Genomic DNA, 23,571 nt, shown 5'->3' on the forward strand with positions numbered 1-23,571 from the left:
TCAAAGCTGACAGGTCACTGCTTCTTTTCAATGACCACATCGGCCCCCCCAAACGGCGACAGATGTCCAGCCTCCAAAGCTTTGCTTTGTAGGGATCTTTTGTTAGGGAAGAAGGGAAGCAAAATGGGCGCGCTCTGAGCAGCTTGCATGGCTCCTTGCTCAATTTGCACAGATTCCCAGGGAGGAAAACAATAGCCGGGAACCAGTTGAGTTACACCTGGGAAACCCTCTTCTATGCATCTTTTTTTCCTTTATCTCCTTGAGCCAATGCCTCTTTTTACCTGCTAACCTGAGCCCCAGTCACTTTAAATCTTGGCAGCCAAGAGCAGCCTCTTAGTTTAATAATAGAGTGCTGGATCTACTAGCTCCTGCTCCCAGGAATTATTATTACAAGGTAATGATGATCAATTAAAAACTGTTGACAGCATACACCTAGAGAAACATTGTTTCCACCACAGAAATCCTCTAGGGAAAATGCTGTGGAACTTTATTTACTTCTTGAGAGTCTGAGTTCTCTTTTGCATGCCTCTAAATGTAGGAAACATGCAACTCTTAGTTTTTTCACTGCTGTGTAGGCTTTAATATTAAAATTACAGACAATTTCAGATGCAAGGAAACCTAGAAGTGAGTTCAGTCCTGTTAAATCTATTGGATTTTTTCATGAGTGTTTACTCCCCCCTGCCCCCGTCATGTTGCAAAGATTCTTGGGTGGTTTTGGGGGGAAGGCTGCATTTTTTTACTTCTATTTTTTCAGTTAGTCTATTTTTCATCCGCTGAAATGCCAGTGCAAAAGCACATGGGCCTTTAAAGGAGACTTGGCACAGGATGAGAATGTACTTTTATGCTTCCTCACTTCTATCTGGTTTTAGGGGGGAATATGAAGGCTTTTTTGATGACTCTGCTTTTGCTTTCTGACAGTTGCTTTGCTAATGAGCAGGATTTGGCAGTGTCCTGTAGAGTCACACAGGTGAAGCCCTTTACGCTGGTGTTGAAGGTGTCACCTTATTTAAATGGACAGGAAGAGGTCGCAGTGGTTCGGAAGAACCAAAAGCTGCCCCAGTCGGCTGTTGGGGTTTCCCATCACCCAGCGTAGCTCGGCAGCTGCAGAGCCCTTACTCCACCCCTTCCGCCGTGGGTGGTGATGTACCCCAGGAACAACAGCTAGGACATCGCGTCCCTTGCTTCAACGCAGTGTGGGCGTATGTTTGTATGTATGTAAACACAAGCATATTTACTGCATGTCTGTACACACTGCTGCCTGCGCGTATAATGGAAACGTGTCCCCAAACATGGCATCTTACAGGCCGAGGTTGTTTGTCAGTCACATGCAGAGAATGGGTGCTATTGCCCAGTGTTAGGAGCACCCCTGCCTGAGGGCGATGAGGGAGAGCCTGAGATGGGCTGGTGTATTTGTTGCTCTGCAAAAGGAGGATTTGAGAGGGGAAGGTTAATACTTTGTTTTTAGTGTCACGCAAGGGTGATGCAGCAAGGGGGCAGGGCTGGGCACATCATATCCGATGTGTCCCCTGAATAGAAAATGAAAGGGTGTTCTGCTGTCCTGTGTGAGAGCCCTTCAGTTCTGTCAACCCCACGTGCCAGTGGGGAAGAGGAGAAATGGCCCCCCACAACACCATCACCTTCTGTGGAGAGAGGCACATTCCCAAGGTGGTCAGAGCAGCAAGGGGAAGCCCAAGGCCACCTGGGCTCCTGTCCCAGCTGAGCATTGCAGGGGTGTGAACAAATGCAGAATTGCCCAAGAGCGCTGAAAAACATATCAAATCATATCAGAAGGAGCAGGCATTCTCCCACATACTCATCTGTCCTCCTTCAAGGGGGTGTCTCAGTCTGGTGCTCCTTGGCTGGGCATGGGTCTGGGGTGCACTGTGTCTCCCCTCTGTTCATGGCCCAGGGGCTCACCAGCCCCAGTGCCACTGGAAAGGTCTTTTTGGTGGTTGCGGTGGTGGCACCTGCTTCCTTGTCCTCCCATTCTTCCTTGGCCTGGACTTGCTTCTGCTTTAACCTCCCCCCTAGTTTTCTTGCCTTGAGAGATGCTCTGAGTGGAAACACCAGCCTCTTGTATGGGCATTTCTGACCTCCCACTGGGGCTCCTGGGAGAAGAAGGGAGGTGCTCTGGAAGAAGGTCATCCAGAGGTTTCCTCTGCAGAGCTGCCCTTTGTGTACTGGGGGGATTGGGAGTGAAGGCAGCAGTGGAATAAGAAGCTGTAGGCTGTGTGTCCCCTCACAGCCCCTTTCTCGACTCTCCCTCCCTCTCAGTGCTGCCTCCTGCCCTCAGCCGTGACCCCATGTGATCTGCCTTCCTCTGAGGCCCTTGTGCAAAGGGGTCCACTGGGGTTTCGTAAACCAAGCACGTAGGGTGTTTTTTGGTGGTGAGGGGCTGGGCTGGGCGGGTGGGGGCTGTGGGAGCAGCTCCTGGCCCCACTCACCCGCGGCAGCACAGCCCCGAACCTCAGAGGGGTGCAAGAGACTGAGGGGCCCGTTGCTTGTGCTGGTCTCGCTTCTCCTCTGGCTTTTGCTCTCGGTGAGCACATTTCAAGGTTCATTTGTAAGACAGCATTTCAGTGAAAAACAAGAGCAGCTTTTGCTGTAAACAGTTATTTTACACCTCTCAGGGCAAACCCCTTTATTTTCAAAGCACGGGGGAAGGGGTGCAGGCCGTAGAGTTGCCCTCCCTTTCAGGGGGAAACATGACATCTGTGCTCGGGATTGTGTGGACCAAAAAGGCAAATGCAAATGACCACATAGCATTAAAGGAAGCATTTTGCAAATTCCTGCTTTACTTTCACATTGCACACTGCCAGGTTTTACTGAAAAGGGGATTCTCCTTAGTAAACAAAGCCTCCCTTCTTTTCCTGGGCTTTCCAAAAAAAGAAAGAGAAAGGAGTCAGTGCTGCTCGGAGTTTTCTCTTTTGCTATTTGTCTACATTTCACACCCTGTAGAAAGAAAACAACTTTTAACATCTGTTCCTGCACTTTTTAAGATGGAAAGAAAGGGTCTTGAAAATGGGGAAAGTGTGGCAGATGTTGGCAGATTCCTTCCAACGCAGATGTCTTGCTCTGAAAAAAGTTTCTTTAGGAGTTCGTGGCCACAGCTCCTCTTTGACTTGGGACACGCGACTGCCTAGCGAATGAAGGGACGTGGGAAAACTCTATGGAACAAAAGAGCTTATTCAAACAAACCTGAGAGCCGTGAACAATCTAATAACCAGCAGAGAAATGGACAGCAACCCTACGAGCCAAGCAAGGGAGGGGGCTTAACCCTTTCCCTTTTCCCTTCTTTTTTTCTCTGTTTCAGAGTAGGCTCTGAGCGGTGGAAATCCGCAGTAAGGTGCCTCCCGTCTTAAGTGGGTCTAATCGCAGAGCGGGTGTCCGTGGCTGGGGCGAGGCGTGAAGCCGGGTGCCACCACTGGAGCGCAGCAGTGCTCAGCGCGGTGCCTGCGGGCCGGGACGTGCAGGGCGCCCATGGACCCACCGCGGCTCCTCCTGCGCAGTGGCCGCCCCACGCTGACACCTCGCTCCCTCTGGAGCTGCTTGCGGAGGTGTTTCTGCAGCCTCTGTTCAGGTACGAGTAAGTTCTTACTGAGAGACAGACGGGGGAGCGTTAGGCTCAGGCCTTTCGTGTGCTGGAGAAATGGGAGAAAAAGTGAGGGTCGCTCTCTTGCGTCAGGTAGCTGCATATGTTAGAGTCTGGATGGCTGAAGTTTGTGATAATCTCAGTAATCTCCCTGTTCTGGCTTGTTCTGAGATGACCTCTAAGGCATAGAGCTGAGCAGAGGCCACAAAGCACCTGTGTCCAGTACTTTGCTCTGAGTTTTCCCATATCTAGTCCCTGTTTCTCTCAGGTGCTGTGTGGGACTGGTTCCCATCTGAAGCCTGCAGCCTCTCTCTCCCGAGTTGCCCAAGCCACACCAGGCAGAGGCCCAACAGGAATCAGCGCTGGTGTTACGGGGCACCCCTGACACCTGAAAAGGTCCAGAAGCAAAAGATGTCAGTGAACGCTGAAGCCGGGAGCAGGCTCATGGAGTGCTGGTGGTACTGGTGCAGTCTGGTTTGGGAACCAGTGACCTAGGGGAGCATTTGCAGTGGAAGGAGCTGAGTTTCTCTGCGGCTGGGGAAGGATGTGCTTCCAGCCCACCGATCAGGCAGGACTGACGCCTAATCCCAGCCTCCGCTGTCTGTGCTGTTGGCACATCACCTCAGCTAAAGACCTTCTTTCTAGAGGTGCTAAGTGTCAACCATGTTTCAGCTGGTCTTCAGTTTAGGCTGATAGCGTAGGGGTCTGGCTTTAGATACCCTTGTTGGAAAGTGTTGCCCTCAGCTTCTCTTCCTTGGTGCTCTCAGGTGTGAAACTTGTTAAGTACTTAACATTACTGTGATTACTCCAAAATTAAGTGATTTGGTTTTCTCTCATTTCACGTATTCGGTCCCTAGGAGATTAGAGAAAGATGCAGTGATGCTTGCTGGGCTCCCATTCTGTCTTTTGGGGTCTACGTTTGTGCTGTTTATTTGCTATGCAGGAGGGAGATTGGCATAACCTGAACTTGTGGTGATATAGGTCCTTCATTTCTTGCCCTGCTGTCACAGATGTGAAAAAGATATTTCTCTGTACCAGCCTCTTATGTATTTGAAATTTATTATCAAGTTTCCCCACTTCTTTTCCAGATTGAACCACCCTATTTTCCCCATCTTTCCTTGCAGACCATGTGTTTTACAGACCTTTGATCATTCTTGTTAGTTCCCTCTGGCCTGTTCCCAGCTGGCTGCTCTGGAATTCCCTGCCAGATTTACCTTTTAGGAAGGAGAGATCAAATCCAGGCTATTTTAGTAGGCCTTTCAGCCTCCCGGTGTAAATTCACTAGTAGGCTAGAAACAGGGCTGCCTTGTGCAAAGCAGTGAAGAGTTAAACTGTGGCAGGCTGACGGGGAGGCGCAGGTGGTGAGTTACATCTGCACTGCACAAGGCTCATTCTGTTTTAGAGCATAAAATCTGCCAAGGCAGTAAACACACCCGTAAATCAGAATTGTTAAATGTGCCTGAGCGCAGCCCGCCAGCGTGGCTCGTTGCGCTTATACAAGAGTGAAAGGGCTGCTTTGCAGCACCGGGCAGATTTAAGAGTGATGGAGTGAGCTGCTGCTGCTGCAGGCCGCGAGGGCCGTGGTGGCCAGCAGCCGGGCACATACCCAGTGTCCCTTCTCCAAAGGCATGGCTGCGCTGTGGGACCCGGCATCCTTAGGATGTTGCCTGACTCTGAAGGAAGAAACTTTGGCTCCTTGCTACGCTGCCCTTGGGGGCGTATCTGTACTAGGTAAAGCGCAGTCTTCCCTCGCAAGTGAAGAGGATAAAAGGATAGAAGAGCTCACCATTGGCAGGACTGAGCGCGAGTCCCCGGCCCACAGGAGATGCTGGTGGGCAGGCTGTCAGGCAGGCAGATGGGACACTGGTGGGCAAGGTGTACTACTTCTGTTTGACTTTTACTGGATCTGCTTCCATTAGACTGCCTCTGTTCTCAGAGCACGCGATAACGCAGATTTTGTGAAGTGAGAAGCAAAGTGTGGGTTTGGCCCCAAGAAAGCAGCATGAGCTGCGGGGTTGGGCTGGCAGCTTGGAGGGCATGGCAGGGGTAGCTGCCGTTTGGGGCTTGGAGAACAAGTCAGCCCTGATGCGCAACCTCAGAGCACCTTCTGGATCCTGCATTCCCTCCCTGGCGGACAGGCTCCAGTTCCGTGTTGCTGTAAGCAAACGATCAAGGAGAGGCTGTTTCTAAAGGGGTTGTCATAATGACTGAAAGGTTTTTAGTCTGGGGGGTTTCAGAAGTTTCGTTCTGGTTCAAACCTGAGGTTTAAAAATGAAGGTTTAATCTCTTTAATAAAAGGTTTAAACCTGCAGGTTTTCCAGTGGCTGTGACTCACAAGCATTCCTTGCTGAAGTCCTGTGTTGCCCAAGGGGTGGTTTGCCTTCAAAATGTTGCAGTGAGAAGGATGTGAGGGAGAGTGATAGATGCCAGCGAGGTGACTGGACCTGCCGGCTCAGGAGGGTACAGTCAGTGTCTGGGCAGGTAGGATGACTCCCGGGGCAGAGGCATGTAAACTGGTGTGGCTTGGTGATTACTCACTGCTAGATGGTACCAGACGGGAACAGGGTTACATTTCCCAGCTGACCTCTGTTCAGTAAGTTGTATCCATGGTATCCCCTCTCAGATTGGTGCAGCAGGGTCCTCCCAAGGATCTCATGTCCAGCACCCCGGCCAGGCCAGGGCAGCATCGGAGGTAGGCTGGGCAGAAAAGGATGATCTATCTGTGCTTGAGATGTGCAGAAGAGCATTTGCAGCCATGTGATATTGTCATGACAGCTGCCCGAGAGCATAGCCCGGGTGCAGGAGGCGCCATCCAAGACTGGGCAAAGGAGTGCTGGGCAGGGGAGCTGACAACACCGTTGGAGTTGCCTTGGGAGAATTCCTGAATGAGGCCAATGGCTGTCGCTGCTGGTTTTGTGGACTGGGCCCTGTGGGTGGGATTGGGCTGGAGAGGATTATCTCAATGGAAGGAGATGGACAGGAGATGGCCTGGGCGGGTGGTGGGGAAAGTGGTCTGAGGTGCCTGGAGGTCTCCACCTCATGCAGAACAGTAGCTGGGTGCTGTGAGGAAGATGTGGGGAAACACTGCAACCGGTGGCTTGCATGGCTGACAGGTTGTTGCCCACCTGTGCCATGCAAAGTGCGGCAGGGATTTTGTAGTTTCAGTGGCAGGCAGTTTTTTCAAAGCAGGGAAAATGTTCCTGCTCTGGTGAGAGTCTCAGGGCAGGGGCCAGGGTGCTATGTGCAGACCCGAGGCCTGCTGTTGGTCTCCCCTGGCTGCCAAGGTGAGCTTGCAAATACTGCCCATTGCTTAAGTGTGCATCTGAGTACCCAGCAGCCGGGCCCCTGAGCCACTGCCAGGTCCCCAGCACAGCCTCCAGCACTGCAGGGTGGAAGGAGCAGGGCTGGTCCTGCCCGGCGAGGCGCTGAAGCTCCTTCACCATGCAGTCAAGTGCTGTCTTTCCTTGAAATGAGGCTTTATGTCCCCTGAAGATAGGCTTAAAGTGTGTTGTAAATAAAATAGACTGTGACAGACTGGGTCAGAGCGTGAGGGGTTAACGGTGTCTGCTGGCTCGTGCCTTGCGGGTGCCTGGCTAGTTCTCTGCGTTTTCATGCACATGCACGTTTACTCCAAAAAAAGTTCTTCCACAAGACTCCACTTCCTGCTAAAGTCCTGGGCTTTCTACCAGATGAAAAGACTTGAAACTCACCTGTAGGTGTAACAGAGCAAGAAGGTGTGCTCCAGCACTAGGAGATGCTGTACTGCTGTCACAGCCTCTGCAACTGGTATCCTGAGGCTGGCTCTGCAGCCCTGAGGAGAGCTCATCGGGGGCACGCGCTTCTCACGGGACTCTGGAAATGCCTCTCCATTGGAAGGCTGCATTAGTTAAATTCTTGGAGCTGACCTGGACAGATGGGGGGTGACACCATCTGCACTGGGTCACCCTTTTTGGTATGTGGGTGGGAGGTGACAGGGTTTTGTGAAGGTATGTGGCTAGGAGAGAGTTGTGTGGAGAGAGGGAAAGAGGAAGAAGGAGTCTAGGAGCTGAGTGCTGCCCTCTCTGTCAGAAAACCACTACCTTGCCTTTCCTGGCTGTCCTTCCTTCTGTGCCGTCATATTTTTGGCTGGGGGAAAAGAATTTGGATGAGCTCATGGCTACCTCAAACTGCAGCAGGCCTTGGGACAGACTGAACACCAGACCACGTGCTGTGGTGCTGCTGACTTACAGCAATGGATTGAAGGAAAGATGGCTGGGAAGTATGCTGTGAAAAGTAGGGCTCCCAAACATTGCCCTCCTTGGTATCCTCATTGCCTTTCTGGCCTCTGTTTTGGAAGTGACCTTGCTTACACCAGAAAGTCCCTTCTCAGTCTTGCTGTCGTATCCAGTGAAGACTGAGAGTTCATGTCCTCATAACCACCTTTGATGTCCGTGCTCGGAGCAACATCTTGCCCAGTTGTCCATGGCATAGACAGGGGCACGAGCACAGCTGGAGGTTCAACTGCTCAAATGACATTTGCGTATGGAAAAAGAGGACATACATGGTATAGGATGATGCTACATGTAGTACTTTCATCATAAGTGAAGTCTAGCACCAGATGTGGTACTGGACACCGCCTGGAAATGCCATGCCCTGGAGGTAATGGACTAATGACATCTCTTAGCATCTTCAGGAGTGGACTCATGGAGCAGGAAATAATTATGAGTATGGTACCAGCTAAGTGATTCTCAACTCTTTCACACGCACCCCTCTAGCCTTTGTGTTAAGGATCAGCTGATGTTCCTGCCATTGCTCAATGTGTCACCTGTCTAGCTAGGTGCTGCTGGGCCCTGGAGGAAGCCTTATCTACTTCTCAGCCAGAAAGCTGCTGGTTGCAACATGGGATCTTAGGCCAAGAGTGAGTTATAGGAAGAAAACAAATCTGATAAGCTGTGTGGGTGGTGACATGCTGGCAAGGCTTTGCCTCTTGCCTGTGCTGAAGTGATGGTGAAGGAGGAAGTGAGTGAAGCTTGATGAAGAAAATAAAGTGAGCTTTGAGGGAGCACTCCGCGCAGTTCATGAGCTTTCCTTGCCAGGCGTCCCAGGATTTGTTTCTTTCAAGAGGGCAGCTCTGGGCTTTCTCACACTCTGTGTAATGTTACCAGGTGTCACCTGATAATGTGCCTCATCTATAATGCAGCAAATAGTTTATTCAGTAAGCTTCACTTTCACAGGAACTTCTGCATCTGTGCCTGCCTCCCCAAACGCTGGTGAAACCAGAGAACAGCATCCCGTACGCAGCCTTTACACATCCCATACAGCCTGTTTCTTCTTGGCTTCTCCATTGCTTGAAAGGAGCTGGGGTAAGTTTCACCTTTGTGAGACAAATCTCTCTTCCGCGACTATGAGTAAACTCAGCTTTCATCCTGGCTTGGCCACATGCCAACAGCAGCTTTCTTTTTATAGTACATGTGTGTACATGCACTGACACCACATCCTGACCCCTTGACACGAAATGTTGTCAGCATGAATGAAGCAATGAGGCTGGTCATGGTTAACTCTTTGCAGGAAGAGCACCTTGCAACATTCATGGCAGTGCGTCGTCCTCAACCTTGTGCAGATCGGCTTCTCTTGCAGGGTGCAGAAGGATGGCCAGGAAGGCAACGTGCTTATTAACAGTGATTCTTATGTGCTGCTTGTTTTTGATTCTGCCGAGGCTGAAGTTGCAGCACCCGGAAGAAGTGATGAAACACTTGGTTCTTTTTTTCACGCTTGTCAGTTCGCTCTCGGAGTAGCTCAGCGGGCTGTGGGGACGGCAGAACACCCGGGAGATTAAGATAGGAGCGCATGAGCCTCAGAGTCCCTGGACTTTGCAAGCCACATCCAGCCTGGATTGTACATAAAATCACATCCTGCTTTTTAAAGTAATTTCTATATATCCATATTTTTACATCTAATTTCTTTTACCAATTAAAGCAAAAAGCAATGACAATTCTTACACTGTTGTTTTACAAACATCTTATTTTATAAACACTGTCTGGTTTCAGCCTTATCTCTCCCCTCATTCTTTTTTTTATTCTTTTTTCCTTTTCCAAATATATCTAGGAGACTGTCTTTTTATAGGGATGAGGATTTCTTATCCCTCTGGAGAAACCAAAGGGTCTAGGTGCCCTGCCAGCTCCTGTGATGCTGTGGAAGAACGCAGACCCTCCTGGGTGAGGAAGCAGCGAGGAGGCAGAGCTGCCGGGCTGCTGTGGAAAGACGAGTGATGCTTCAGGAGCCAGGCTGGAGGGGAAGAGCAGAGCTTGCACTAGTTTCAGGTTCTCCATAATGAGGTATTTAAAAATAATAATAATAATAATAATAATAAAAAAAAAACCGTGTCACATCACTATTTTTTTCTTGTTTATTTTTAATGTTAAGTGTTCTGCTCTTGGTTTGCTCCTTTAAGAAACACGAGAAACACGGGAGCTATGCAAGGAGTCGTCCAGGAAAGTAACTGTGATTGGATGGGTGTTTTTTGTGTTTTGGAGGTAGTGGCCTGTTTCCGTGTCTCCTCCTTCCCTGGTGTGTGTACGTGTGTGTATACACATACAGGCGACTACTCTCTTGCACACCTGCATATTTAAGATTTTTCAAAGATACAAATTTAGCCTTAGAACTGAGTGAGCCACCTACATACATGAACTCATTTTCAAAGGTATCCAGCTGACTAATGCTGAGCTGGGGGAACAGGGCTCAGCACTTCTAAAAATCAGCTGCCCATTCAAGTGCCTGAATTTGAAGGTGGCAAAAGGCAGAAATCCCGTGTGCTCCCCTCCTTTGGCAGGCAGCATTGGCATCAGGAGAGAGAGGAGGAGGAGGAGCGCAGAAAAGCTTGCGAGAGACTCGGGGAAGTTCTCGGCACACGTTTGCTGGAGTGCCACAGCACAGATTCACGTTTCAAACTGAACTGCGCTGGCTTCTCTGTTAGCTCAGCCCCAAAGCAGGCCAAATCCAGCTGAACGGCAAACACAACAGCCCTAATCTCGTGCCATTCATTGCAGCAGGTTTTTTGCTGTGAGAGCTAATTAATTAGTTTCTGTAAGTCCTTTGAAGGTGTAGAGTGCTAAGTAAGTGTGTAGCAGCATTATCCAGAGAGCGTGGGCTTCAAAGCTTCATGAGAACTATTTAAATATGAACCTTAGTAAACTCATATTTTCTTTAAAAATGAAAAGGAACTTAAAGCGAGGGAATGAAAAGAGAAAACAAGAAAGGAGAAAGTTAATACCATCTCTGCCTTCAAATGTAAGTGCAGGAAGTAAAAACACTGGGGTTGTTACAGTTTCAGTGACTGCTGTGGGTCCCATCCCCAGGGCCAGGCTCGGTGCCCGCAGCCGCCACCGCCACGCGTGAGCAGAGCCCGGCCGCAAGGGAGGCCGACCCGCTCCTGCTCCGCAGGGGCCGCGCGGGCAACGGCGTTTTCTCCGAGGCCTTTGAGCAAAGTCCAACGCTGTTTTTCAAAATCGGGCCTCCATCACAGCGAGCTGAGAAAAGGACCCTGCGGTGAACCGCAGCGAGCAGCCCGGGGCTGCGGGCGCCCCAGGGACTGGGGACTGGGTCCCCTGGGATGCGGTTGCTACAGCTGGAGATGCTGCCAGCCTTCCTGCCTCGCAGCTCGTCGGCCCTCTCCGTGTGTTGGTTTATCTTTTCTTTCCTTTTTTTATTTCTTAATTGTATTCTCCATTCCTCCTCTAGCAACATGAAATCAGATGACAGCACATGTGTTTTCAGTGCTGGTAAAATACTGCTTCCTTGCACAGTTCAGCTTTCTAAATGAACTTTTCTACATCAGCACATCGGGCAAAAATGTTCGGTTTGGTAGCACTGACCCCGAGGAAGGGCCACTAAAACAAGTTGGCATCCAAGAGGACGAGGATTCGGTCTGAGTTCCTTGCTCCTTGTGCACTGACACAAACCTTTACAGGACTTGTCTTTGTCTTTTAATAATTTTCTATTTTAAAATTAATTTGATAAAAGGGGGAAAATACAAGTGTTGAGGGAAAATAAAAGTTAGAAAAGCGGAGCTGGGTGCAGCGCCCGTGGTGGTGGCTGCGGCAGGGAGGGAAGCGGGTCACTGCGACACCCCTCGTCGCTTCGGTGGCACGCGGAGGGGCCCGAGGCTTTGACCTGGATTCAGACATTGCCCCCAGTGCAAATCTCACAAAAAGTATGAAAACTGCAGCTAGAACCCACTATAATGAATATGCTTTAATCATGTCACCAGTGTTTGCAGCCTCGTTTCTTTCCTGCATGGTTTCAGATGCACAGATATATTTGCTTGCAGTTTTATTGAATTAGTCATCTATTTGACTTTTTTTTTTTTTTTTTTTTTTTTTTGCCTTTTGTTACCCAGGAAATGCATTCTTCCAGGGTGCTGTTTTTTCAGAGAGGGTTGTGTTATTTCCTTTCATGTTTACCAAGCTCATGAAAATCTTTTTTGGTTTTAGTGTAGTAGATTCTCCCTGGAAAGGATGCTGCACTTTATACATAATTTTCAATTGTTCCACAGTAATAAAATGTTAATGAACATTACATGGTTCTAGCAAATGACACATTGCTCTTTTTGCTGTCCAGGGCTTTAATTTACAACAGATTATTTTGCTCATTATTTTTCTTTTATTGACAATCTTTACAAGCTACCTTTAATTCTTGTGGTTTGCAATAATATTTTTTCAATGTGCTTTATTTCTGAAATGACAGCTTGACCTGAGGGTAAATCATAGCATCCCTGTGACAAAATTTTGCCCAATATGGGTGACATTAGATTTACTTGTGCTGTTCTACTGTGGATAAGTTTTTGGAGGGTGAGTCCGTTCATTATGTATTAATTGAATGAACTGAAAGTCAACAAAATGCTCACTGACAGGTGTTTCTTTGAGAAAAGCTTCCAGAGTTTGGACTGAACATACAAAGCCCAGCAGAGGTGCGACACGGTTTCAGGCAAAGTCACAAGCACTTGCAAAAGCTGGGTGATTAAATTTAGCCGCTTCAGTTAGGCTTGGTCGAAAGCCCACGGAAAGGCTCAGAATTCTTTTTCTTCCACACGTTAAGTAGAAGATATTTAGCGTAGCTTGAGTAGTTCCTAGTGCTAATATTTCCTCCCCCTCCTTTCCCGAAGCACGTGTCAGGGAGCGCTAGCCTGGGTTTTGGTCTCTGAATCACATCAAGGCATGCCCATGCCCAAGCCTTCTTGAATTGAAGCATAGCACTGGGGGTTGGTTTGTGTTATTCATCCTTTGTGCATTTGTCAAGGCGAGCTGGAAGGAAGGCCTGATCTATTATTTTAAATGGTCTGTGTCATGTCAGCTCAGCTGACTTGAGATGGCCACGTAGTTAGCAGGAACACCTCCCTACCTGTCGCGTGGAGGATTGCGGCATGCCACGGTAAGCACGCTATCTCTGTCTCTGTGCTGCTTTTCCTGCCTTCCTGCTGCGGTCTGGGCTCCTCGGTGCAAGCAGGACTCGTGTCGGCGAGCGCTCCCTCACAGCAGCGTCAGTAAAACTCCGTGTGTGGCTTTCTGCGGGGGTGACACTTACCTCTCCTGGGGAGTTTCCAGCCTGCTGGTTTGGGCACACTCGCACTCTAAGCAGTAACTTGCAGAGCGTGTGGCAGGCTGCAAGGGCGCAGGGCGAAGCCATGGGGACTGTGATGGGAGGCCACCGCCTCTGCCTCTTCCTCCTCCTCCCAGGTCCGAGTATCTTGCTTTTTGTCTTTAATCAGAGACAGCCAGAGGAGGTTGGGTGCTGTTACATCACTGTGCTAAAATGCATGTGAGTTGCGTGTCAGCTCAGCTCCATATTTGGCGGGAGGGAACTAGAAATACTGCGTGCCTTGCGGCGCTGGGCCCTGCAGGAAACCCCAGCGCAATCGGCACTGGCGGTGGCACTGGCACCCCCTCTTCCCCTTTTCCCTATTAAAAAAAAAAAAAAAAAGTAAATCAAACTGGCTTCTGCTTTATAGCTTGCCTTAGGCTGCTTTGGCTGACTGCGTTACTTTAAAATCATATTTTAGAGGCAATTGTGCTGATGTCTTAAAGAAACCAACCCTAGCTGAATGCCATCCTGCAAGCGTGATGCTCTTGCAAGGACGTATTGGCCCAGTCGGGATGTTGGCTGAGTCCTACCAGCCCGTGGTGCTTTCTGCAGGCACGTGCCCTCCTTTGCTGGTGGCAGCAGCGAGCGTTGAGGGAGGCTGGCCCCAAGGCGTTCACCGGGGCTGTGTAGGGTCAGACATCCCGTGAGGAGCTCGGGGGCTCTGCTTAAGGCACAGTCAGAGGAAGAAACAAGGTGAGCAAAGCAGATGTGCTGTAAAGAGGATTAATTTGCACCGTTTCACAAGACGGAGTAATTTTTTCCCCCCCGTTTTCACCGTTCATTGATGTGGGATGATGGCCAGAGGAGCTGGAGTGGAGTTGCAGGGCTTCCTGGGACTTCGGACCTGCAGCAAAAAGCCTTGAGCAAAGCATCTGCGTACTTGCCTTTATAACAGCTTTTTTTCCAGCAAAGTTCCTTAGGTTTTTTTTTTTAATCATGTTTATTCATGTCCTATTTTGTAAGAATTAAGTAATTCACAATGGATGTCTCAGTCGTGGCTGTGACTTGGTGAATTGCTGTTGTACTAAGAGGTCTCTCACATGTTGAATTTCATTTCTGCTTTGAAGAACCTGGAAAAATTATGCTCTCTCTGCTGGTGGATTTCCCTGAAGTATACTACGTGCTCATGGTAATTATGCAGAACGCATTGCTTGCATGGTCTCTTTTCCAGTGGTCATTTCTAAAGCAGTAGTGTCTGTCTTCCAGGATCTGGTGTTGAATCACTGTACTAGTGCTTGTCTCTAATACTTACTTGTCTCTGTTCAGCCCCCTGAATATTATCTGTTTAAACTTGAATGCTTTTAGTATAATTACAGGTTAACAATCTGAACTCAGACATACACGCTTTTTCCATGTTGGCTTTGAAAACAGTGATTTCCAGCTTGCAAGTGGGTTATACAAACTGCCAGCATTACCTGGCTGCGCGCTGTGGGCCCAGACAAGCTTGGCAGATGGTACCCAAGTGCCATGTCACCTTGCACGGGCAGCGCGTCGCCCCTCCTGCTGCACCTTCAGAACCGCGGGGTCTGTCTGTGAGATGAACTGTCACCATAAATAGATTTTTTTTTTCTGCCCCACCTTCCTGTTTCGTTTCCCTGCTTATCCCGTCCGCGCTTGCTTGTCCGTGGTGTCCTGGTCGCGAGGCGTTGAGCAGCTGCAGGACGCTCTGGGGTAACCCTGCAGTGCAAGGCTGGGCTCTGAGTTTGCAAAGCTGGTGAGCGATGCAGGAGAGCATCTCCAGTGACAACGGCGCTTCGGCAGAGGCCTAACCATTCAGCTGAATGCAAAGCTTGTCTGCGCTTAAATGCTGTTGTAGGTAGGGATCATTGCGAGTGTGGTCATAAACATTTTTCTGAGTGTGAGCTGTAACGTGCCACTCGCAGGGCAGCCTGACTCCCAAGGGCAGTGACACACGTGCTGGAGGCCTGTTTGCCAGGCGTTTCATAGGTGCCATAATCTCTGTCCACATCAGAGACAGCACCAGGAATCTCATTTTGTCTTAATCAGCCTGTTCGCCCGGAAATACCACGGCTGCTGCTCAGAGAGGTGAGAAATGGTGTTATCTTTAGGTTTCTTCCCCCTTGGTCCGCATGAGTACTCTGCTTTTTCTGTGTTTGATGACTGGCTTATGTCGTGAAGAGGTCTGTGGTTTCTCTCAATACACGGCAGTAGAGCCCAGGGAGCTATCAGGGCTGAAAGCGGAGGAGAACAAGGAGAGTCTGACCGGAGGAGAGACCCGGGAGCTGCCGGCAGTGTTGCTGACGGGTCCGGGAAGGAAAATCTGTCTGATGGGGGTGAGGAGCCAGACTGTGAAATACTGGAGACTGTGGTCAGGCAGCTGAAAGCTTCAGGTAGTGCGGAATGGGTGGCCGGTAAAGCTGAAAATGCAACAGGCGGTCGAATGCGGCAGGCGGAGCGCGGTGCTGGTGTACGCCGGCCACGCTCCGCCGCGCTGCCAGGCTTTGCTGAGCTCCTGGGAGCCGTGCGGCGAGACAGCCAGCGGACATATTTGTTGTATGGGTATGGAGAGTGCATTTTTGCTTATGTTTGTATTTTTTTTTTCAATTTGATAAGCTTTCTAGTTAGGGGAAGGGCAGGTCTGCCAGGCATCAGAGAAGAGCAGTTTTTGGAGAATGACTCTCCAGTCCTCAAGGGGAGTGTATAGGCCCAGCAGCATGTGGAAATACTATTGTACTCATGCAGGTGTCTCTAGGGAAATTCCCTTTTGCTTTTTCATCTCATGGTGTCCAGAGTAAATTCTTACTCCATAGAGGAGAGTTTTCAATGGACCAAATCCTCCCATTTCCACCCCTTTTACAAATTGCTTTCTGGTTGCCTTGCTCCAGCTGAACGAGGAGCAAAATCAGTCTTCAAATCTCCCTCCCTCCAGCTGGGCTCTGCCGCTGCAGAGTGCCCCGTGCGGAGTGGGGAAGCATGTGAAGTGGGGGAAAGAGAAAACAAAATGTCCCATTTCTTTATAGCCACTACTTTCCCTACTCGAGCTCCTGTGGCCCGGCTCTGGTTTAGTGGAGAGGACCTGGCCAGGGAGGAGGGCTGGGGCTGCAGGTCACCTGGAGCAGCGTTGGCACCTGTGCACCATCCCGCTGCGGGCAGCTCGGAGGCAGCGTGAGCCTGAGCGCCCGTCCCGAGTCCCGGGTGAGCAGAGCACCCGCAGGCGTCTGGCGGGCGTCCAGCAGTACAGTATCAACGCGAGCTTTCTGCCCGGCAGGCTGAGCATTAACCTTCCCATCCACACCCAGCGATGACGAAGGGAGGGAAAGCGCTGGCACGTCCAGCTCAGCGTCCACCTAAGGCACGTGTGGGATACCAAGAGGCAGCGCTGCCTTCCAAGCAGGGCTCGCTTCCTTTGCGGCAGAGAAGACGAACCGCAACACATGAGATCCAGAACAGGAACATCCTGATACTGAAAAAATAAGGGCACTAAGAACCACAACAGAAAATTTTCCCCTCGGTGTGACAGGGAAAGGAGAGGGAAGTAATGTGGAGATATGTAACACGGCAGAGGTAATTAAAAAGAAACCGAAGATAGAAACTGTCAGCTGAAGATGTACAGTGAAGCAGAGCATGAGGAGCTTAAGGATATTTCTAAAAAAACAGGCCAGTAAGTCCCAAATTGCTGTACAGCAGTAATATATCAGACATGCAGGTGCAAGTCTTCCTCTCAGATCAAAGCTTGTAAGAAATTAATGACTCGTTCCATAAAAATATATCCTTCTGCTTTAAAATCATGTTGTGTATTACACTGTACTAATGGACAGTATCAACCTGATATATGTATATGTTTGGAGATACATATATATATATATATATATATATATATATATATATATTCAATTCAGGCTAATCTGCATTTGGCACAGTGAGAACAATATATTAGTTACCTGCCAGGGACATAGAAACAGCCTGAACCTGTTCCACATCATGACCAGAACCAGCAGAAAACCTTAGGACTATAATTCGTCAGCAATCCAGTGAAAGGGATCGTCTAAAGTCCACGCACAATATACAATACTTCATCAGAACCCAAAGTCTCAATACAGCCAATGCCTGAGGTCAGCAACGCAGAAAAAAGTCTTTCGGCAGGTAAAGGGATACAAACTCCCTTCAGTGAATTAAGTTAAAGAGGATAGCGACAAATAAGTAGTTGAACAGAGGTATTCTGGTAATAAAATCCCAGCCCAGGGGAGCGATAAAGCAGAAGTTCTCCTAAAACAGTGCCCACAGGCTGCCCTGGTTGTGGTCCCCAGAGCTGCAGGGGCTGGGGCTTGGGGAGGTCCCTGGAAGGTACGTGGGCCCTTGGACTGCCTGGTGCTAAGCGGCAGCCCACGCGGTCCTGCCGTCTCCTTTGCGGAGCCCCTTCGCTCCTCTGTGGAGCCTCCGCCGTGGCCTCCTCCATGGGAGCGCCTCCATCACGGCCTCCATCGCAGGAGCTCCTCCAGCGTGGTGCCAGGGCCGTGCTGGAGCAAGGCAGGTGGGAACAGCCCCAGCCCGAGTTGTCTCTGCAGGCAGGGTCCCCTGCCCCGGACGAGCTTGCCTGCCCGCCTCCCTCCTTGCCCGCGTGGAGTGGCTGGCAACCTTGGCTCACGGCGTGCTAAGAATAGCTTGTTTTCCTGCCAAGCAGCGGCACTGCTGGAACACGGGCCGTCACCTTCATGGCGTGGCCGTGTCCCTAATTTAGGCACCTCAGTCAGGTGAGTAAGGACTGCGATCGCTAATCCTGTGTTTTATGATTTAGCACAGCAGATGAAAGGCAGGCTGGGACGAGGGGAGTGCATTCAAAGAGCAGCTGCAGTCCACAAGTGTACTTCTGCAACGGTTGTATGAGTTCGGTGCTTATTGCCTTCCGGTGAAAAGTCACGTTATTTCTGATAATGTGAGGAGGTATCTCCGTTCGGTGTCCTGGTGTGCTAGGCACCGGAGTAGAAGTGTCTCTGCCCTCCTCACGCTCTTCTCCCTGTGCTAGCCTGACTAACCAGCTACCCAGGTCACTACCCAGGTTACTACGTATTTTGTCCAGTGGTTTGTAGTTTGGCATTTTGAAGTTTTAACCTAATGTTTCTAGACTTTTTCATACCTGAGCCTCTCCCCCAAAACAGGACCGAGAGTGCTTTTCAACCTTTCTGGGAGCTGTTACAGCCTCCCTGCCTCAGCATTTGCACTTTCCGTGGAAAAGAAGGTGCCCTCTGGGAAACGGTGTGTTACAGTTGGGGCATTTTCAAGGTTAGGGTGGTGTTATTTGTCATGTGGGTCAGAAAGCTAGGGAGTGGTGGGTGATACAGAGGTGTGTGATTCATGCTTTCGTTTGGATTTAATATTTGATCATGTGGTGCTTAGTAGCCGGGGGAGTACTTGTTGCTCTGGATGACACAACATCAAGAAATTAATGGATTTTTTCCTGCATGAAAAGGGGAGGAATTAGCTCGGCTCTGCTTGTCTGTGAGTGCTGAAGGCTTACAATACGCAGAGCATTCATTTGCCGAGTCGCAGATAAGGGAAATTCTTGGGGCTTTTGCCTCCCTAGATAGAACTGGCATTTTCTATTTGGGTCACCGACAGCCTTCCTGCACAAGAGTGGAAGGCGTTATGCAGCTGTCGAACGGATTTTGCAAGCTTATCGGAAAGCTCGTGTCTGTGCAACGCATTAATTACGGTGTGAAACAGAGCTTTTTCTCGTAGCACTCCCACAGCGTGTCCACAGGCTCCTGGGGGCAGGTGCGGGTGACCTGCGGCACGCTCGGATCCCGTTTCTGTGCGGTCAGGCTGCAGCCCCTTACTGTGCTGAGCTTTCCTGTGAGGCATTCCGCCTCGGCGTGGGCCTGCGCTCCTTGGGGGCTGCCTCGCGGGTCCTTGGGGACCTGCTGCAGGGACCCCTTGGGGAACCACTTCAGGGACCCCTTGGGGGCTGCCTCGGGGGTCCTTGGGGACCTGCTGCAGGGACCCCTTGGGGACCACCTCGGGGGTCCTTGGGGCCCTGCTGCAGGGACCCCTTGGGGCCATCTCAGAGACCCCTTGGGGGCTGCCTCGGGGGTCCTTGGGGACCTGCTGCAGGGACTCCTTGGGGAACCACTTCAGGGACCCCTTGGGGGCTGCCTCGGGGGTCCTTGGGGACCTGCTGCAGGGACCCCTTGGGGGCCACCTTAGGGGTCCTTGGGGACCTGCTGCAGGGACTCCTTGGGGGCCACCTCAGGGACTCCTTGGGGACCGCTTCAGGGACTCCTTGGGGGCCACCTCAGGGCCTCCTTGGGCCCGTCCCAGGGGTCCTTCCGGGCCACCTCCGGGACCTCGGGGCCGCCTCAGGTCCCTGCGGGCCGCGCTGGGCCGGGGCGGTGCCGTTGGGCGGCGGGGCGGTGCCGGGGGCGGTGCCGGCGGGGGGCGGGGCCGGCGGCGGGGTCGCGCTGAGCCCGCCGCGCCGCCAGGGAGCGTCGCGCGGCGTCGCGTGGCGGAAGCGTGGCCGCGTTGCGCCGCCGCTGCCGGCTGGTCGCCGCGCTCCGCCGCCGGGCGAGGGAAGGGCCGCTGCGCAGCAGCAGCTCCGCGGGGCGGGGGGGGGGAGGGGGCGAGGGCGAGCCGCTCCGCGCCGCTCCGCCGCGCCCCGCCTGCAGCGCCGCGCCGCGCCGCCGGTCGGTGGGTCGGTCCGCGGGCACGCCAGCGGCAGGCCCTGCCGGACGCGCCGCCGCGGAGGCGCCAGGCCGCGCTCCGCACCGAGGTACGAGGCGGCGCCCGCGCGGGGGGGAGCGGGGGGGGGGCGCGCGGGGGGGGCGGGGGGCGGCGCAGGCCGCGCCGGGCCGCTGGTGGGTCCGCGGGGCCGTTCGCGGGCGGGGCGGCGGCGGCGCGGTAGCTGCGCGGCGCTGCGGCGGGGCCGCGCCGGGCTGGTCGCCTTTGTTCTCGGCGGCGCCCGGGCGCGGCGCGGTACGGCACGAACTTCGCCGTCCGCTGCGCGCCCGCTCCCGGGCCGCTTCCTACAATTGTTGTGCGCGCGCGGAGCCCGCGCAGGCCTCGGCGCGGCGGTGGCTGCGTGTGCGGGCTGCTGCTAACATCTCCGTTTTGGCGTGTGTGAGCTGCCCTTCAGGAGCCCGACCCAGCGCGGTCTGTCTTCCGTTAAAAACAAAAAACCCAGCTTTTCCATTTTTCCCCTACAGTTCTGGTTAATACTACTAGTGCTGGAGCTGGGAAGTGTTCTGTGCTCCATTTTCTGGTGGGTAACTTTCCCTAAACGCCAAAAGTTTTGGTGAGTGGTCGCATAGGTCCGCATGAGTTATTTAAAACCTCTGTGCTGTCTTATAAGACTGGTGTGATTTAATGTGCGTGATGAGTCAAAGATTAAATTATGTGGCCTGGGCTCCTTAGTTTCAGCAGTGCTCTGAAAAGCGGTTTAAATGTAGATCAAAAATGAAATTCAGTTAGTATAACATATATTAAAGTTTCTTGTGTGTGCTTTTTTGACTTACCTGTTAGAAACTCTAATGCGGCCTTGTGTTTTCCTATCAGCGGTTTAGTTTATCATCAGGAAATGTGTTTTCCTTTTTAGTGCTAGGAGCTCATGAAATCATATACTGTCAGAGGAAATTTAACATCCTGAGCTGGTATCTTGGCATCTAAACCTTCAAATAACAGACTTTTACTATTTACAATGCTGCGTACCTTTCGTTAATACCTATGGACGTAGCATATAGCTTTAAGTGGAGGGAAAAAAAAGGCCAAAAGTTGGAGATGTTTTGGTGTCAGAAGAATAACTTGATGTTTTTTTAGCTGTCCTGTGCAAATTGATAGCTTACCTGATTTTTAGGAGTAGCATGATGCCCCACGGCACTACATGTTGGTTGGATTCTGTCTGTCATTGACTCCATGTTATAAGAATATTATGTTTTGCAATTAGCTTTGTGGTTGTCTTGGGACATGAGAAACTCTTGAGTCAGCCAGCTAGTGTACACTTGGCTTAAGTTTACTTATATTTAAATTGTAATCTTGATGGTAGTGTGATGTTTGTCATTAAGGGTTTTCAGATAGTAAAGGTTTTAGTTTAGGTGGAGGTTGTCTGGTGGCGTTGAGAGCCAGCAGAATAAAGGTCTTCATAATACACATTTGTTTGTATGGACTGACATGTTGATGATCTTTTGTTTTAAATGCTAGTAGTGTTGATTTTTTTTTAATTAATTATATTCTCTTATTTATATTGACTGAGAGTTCTGAAAGTTTGACACATTCTGTAGGCATTTACCGCATAGTTACAGACAGAGATACATTGTAAAACAGAATTATAAAATAGAATTCGTATTTATTTGGGATGTATGCATTTAGATAAATAAATGAGACTAAATAAAAATGCCAGTTAAGTAATACTTCATGACACTGTCTTTGAGAGATAATTGTGCTCTTTGGGTATTATCAAGCACAGACAAATGTGTATTCCTAGTGGGGTGTGATAATATTAAGGAGGCTCCACCTCTTGGAATTCCTTGATTGCTTTTGTGAAACATTTATTCAGGAGGGAATGGCATCTAGTTTGCATTCTGTCATGGAAGCCAATGCTTAAGTTTCTCATTAATTAACTAATGCTAGTCAAATGAGACTCTACTGTTGTGCTATATGCTCTGCACTTTCTACCTTTTTTGGTGTTTTGTGAACGCTAGCATTACTAGCCAATTTTTTAATGAATTATTATTTACAGCCTTAATTCTTGTGTTAGATCTTTCTTGAAACTCTGATAATCCTGTGATGCATTTCTTGGTAAAATGTATTTTTTTTTCTACTGCATGTAGAGTGTATGAATGACACACTAATAGTTGGTGCAGCTTTGGGGCAGGGGGCAGGAATGAGCCAAGATGACTTTTTGTGTTCCCTTCTAGCCCTGCTTTTCTCTAATTCTGACACTTTATAACATGGTTTAATTACAAGACTGACTATTAAAGTATGATTGCCTGTGTCTAATTGGATGGGTCTTGGAGGACTTCTCTGCAGCTTTTTCTAGAAAAAATAGGATTTGACTCATCTCCTCCAAAAGCAGTAGTATCACAACAGCCTGCAGCAGCTCGCTTAAGTGGATAATGTACCAAACAAAAATAGAAATTTTCAATATCTTATTTTCTAGGTTATACAGTTGAAATCTTGTAAATAGAGCAATTTCTGGTAAGGAAATAGTGACTTATGTCTGTTTTTACCACTTGTACCTGAGCTCAACTTGCAGCTAACTAATTACATTAGATAATTTCCTTAATTGTTCCGTGATCTTAAGTCATAGGGTTCGTTGTAACTGTGTATTTTTGTAACTATAGATAAATCTCAAACAAGCTTGAAAAAATCCTGTTTCTATCAATCCTCGAGATTGCGCTATTTTAACAGGAGGAGAACTTTAGAAATGTTACTTCTCTAATTTGTTGTCTGATTTAGGTGTTTAATAGCCTGAAAGTTTTTGCAGTTCAGTTCTCAGTCCCTTCTCTCTGTGCTCTCTCTTCGCATAGTTTCTCTGTGTTGTGCTTTTATTGCGCTTGCTGCTCCGTAAGAGGTGGAGGTGCATGGCTTAAAGAAACTTCATGCCTCCAGTTAGAAGGTGAAACTTTAAGCTGATATACCTCCCCCCAGCGCAAGCACAAAGGTTAAATTAGAAGATGATGTTGTCTTGGATTATTTTAACGGTCTTGATCTAGACTTTTCAATACATGCTTCAGTAGTACCTAAGGCTTAAACTGGTGTCTTGTGAATTTGGTTGGTCTTTAACCTTAACAAATTTGTATGCTTTCCTTATTCTACCTTATGACAAAATGACACGTTCACTTGTCCCTACTTAAATACTCTGCATAAAGGATTGAATTCAGGATTGATCCAAACTGGTAACAGCTATAATACGCTGTGTTTACAAGAGTAACTGTGGTCATTCCTCAGAAGCCATCATGGCCTGTTTTTGTGAGAGAACATTAATTTAGAAGGTAATTTTCCTAGGTTTAAATAAACAGCTGCAATTTGCTTTCTAACTCCCTTGTTTTGAGTATTCTAGCTAATGTCCTGTATAGTCAATGGGCACTATAAAAAGTTCCTGACTGTGGATTTTAAATATGCCAAAAGGAAGCAAATTTTAATTCCATCCACAAGGGCACAAAATTACGGGGTCAAATTGCTGAATGCTGTAGCTAATCCTTCTGTTTATTGGAAGTTCTGCTACTTCTAAGAAAATACCTAGTTCCTTTTTTAAGATACATTTGCTTTGTAGTTTTTTTTCTTCCTCCCCCCACGCCTTCAAACACTTAGAGAATTCATCACTAAAAAGTTAAATATATCTTCATAAAGGCAGTTCAGAAATTGAGCAGTTATAATTAGTACAGAACTGTAATGATACAGTAATACGTTTTTCT

At 49.6% G+C, this 23,571-nt stretch overlaps 1 protein-coding gene across 3 annotated transcripts in view; it reads left to right on the forward strand.

Moving 5' to 3' along the window:
- The first annotated feature begins 12,849 nt into the window (after positions 1-12,849).
- Positions 12,850-23,571, forward strand: part of CAB39 (calcium binding protein 39) — a 49,872-nt gene continuing 39,150 nt past the window's right edge. Inside the window, exon 1 of one of the 3 annotated variants that reach the window (XM_064516954.1) lies at positions 12,850-12,997. The gene's annotated coding sequence lies outside the window, so the exon portion shown is untranslated. Of the gene's footprint in view, positions 12,998-19,643; positions 19,932-20,287; positions 20,421-23,571 lie in introns of those variants that run through there. The other 2 variants (XM_064516953.1, XM_026109720.2) reach the window with 2 other exon arrangements.

This window comes from Dromaius novaehollandiae, chromosome 9 (genome assembly GCF_036370855.1).
Source record: "Dromaius novaehollandiae isolate bDroNov1 chromosome 9, bDroNov1.hap1, whole genome shotgun sequence".
Lineage (NCBI taxonomy): Eukaryota > Metazoa > Chordata > Aves > Casuariiformes > Dromaiidae > Dromaius > Dromaius novaehollandiae.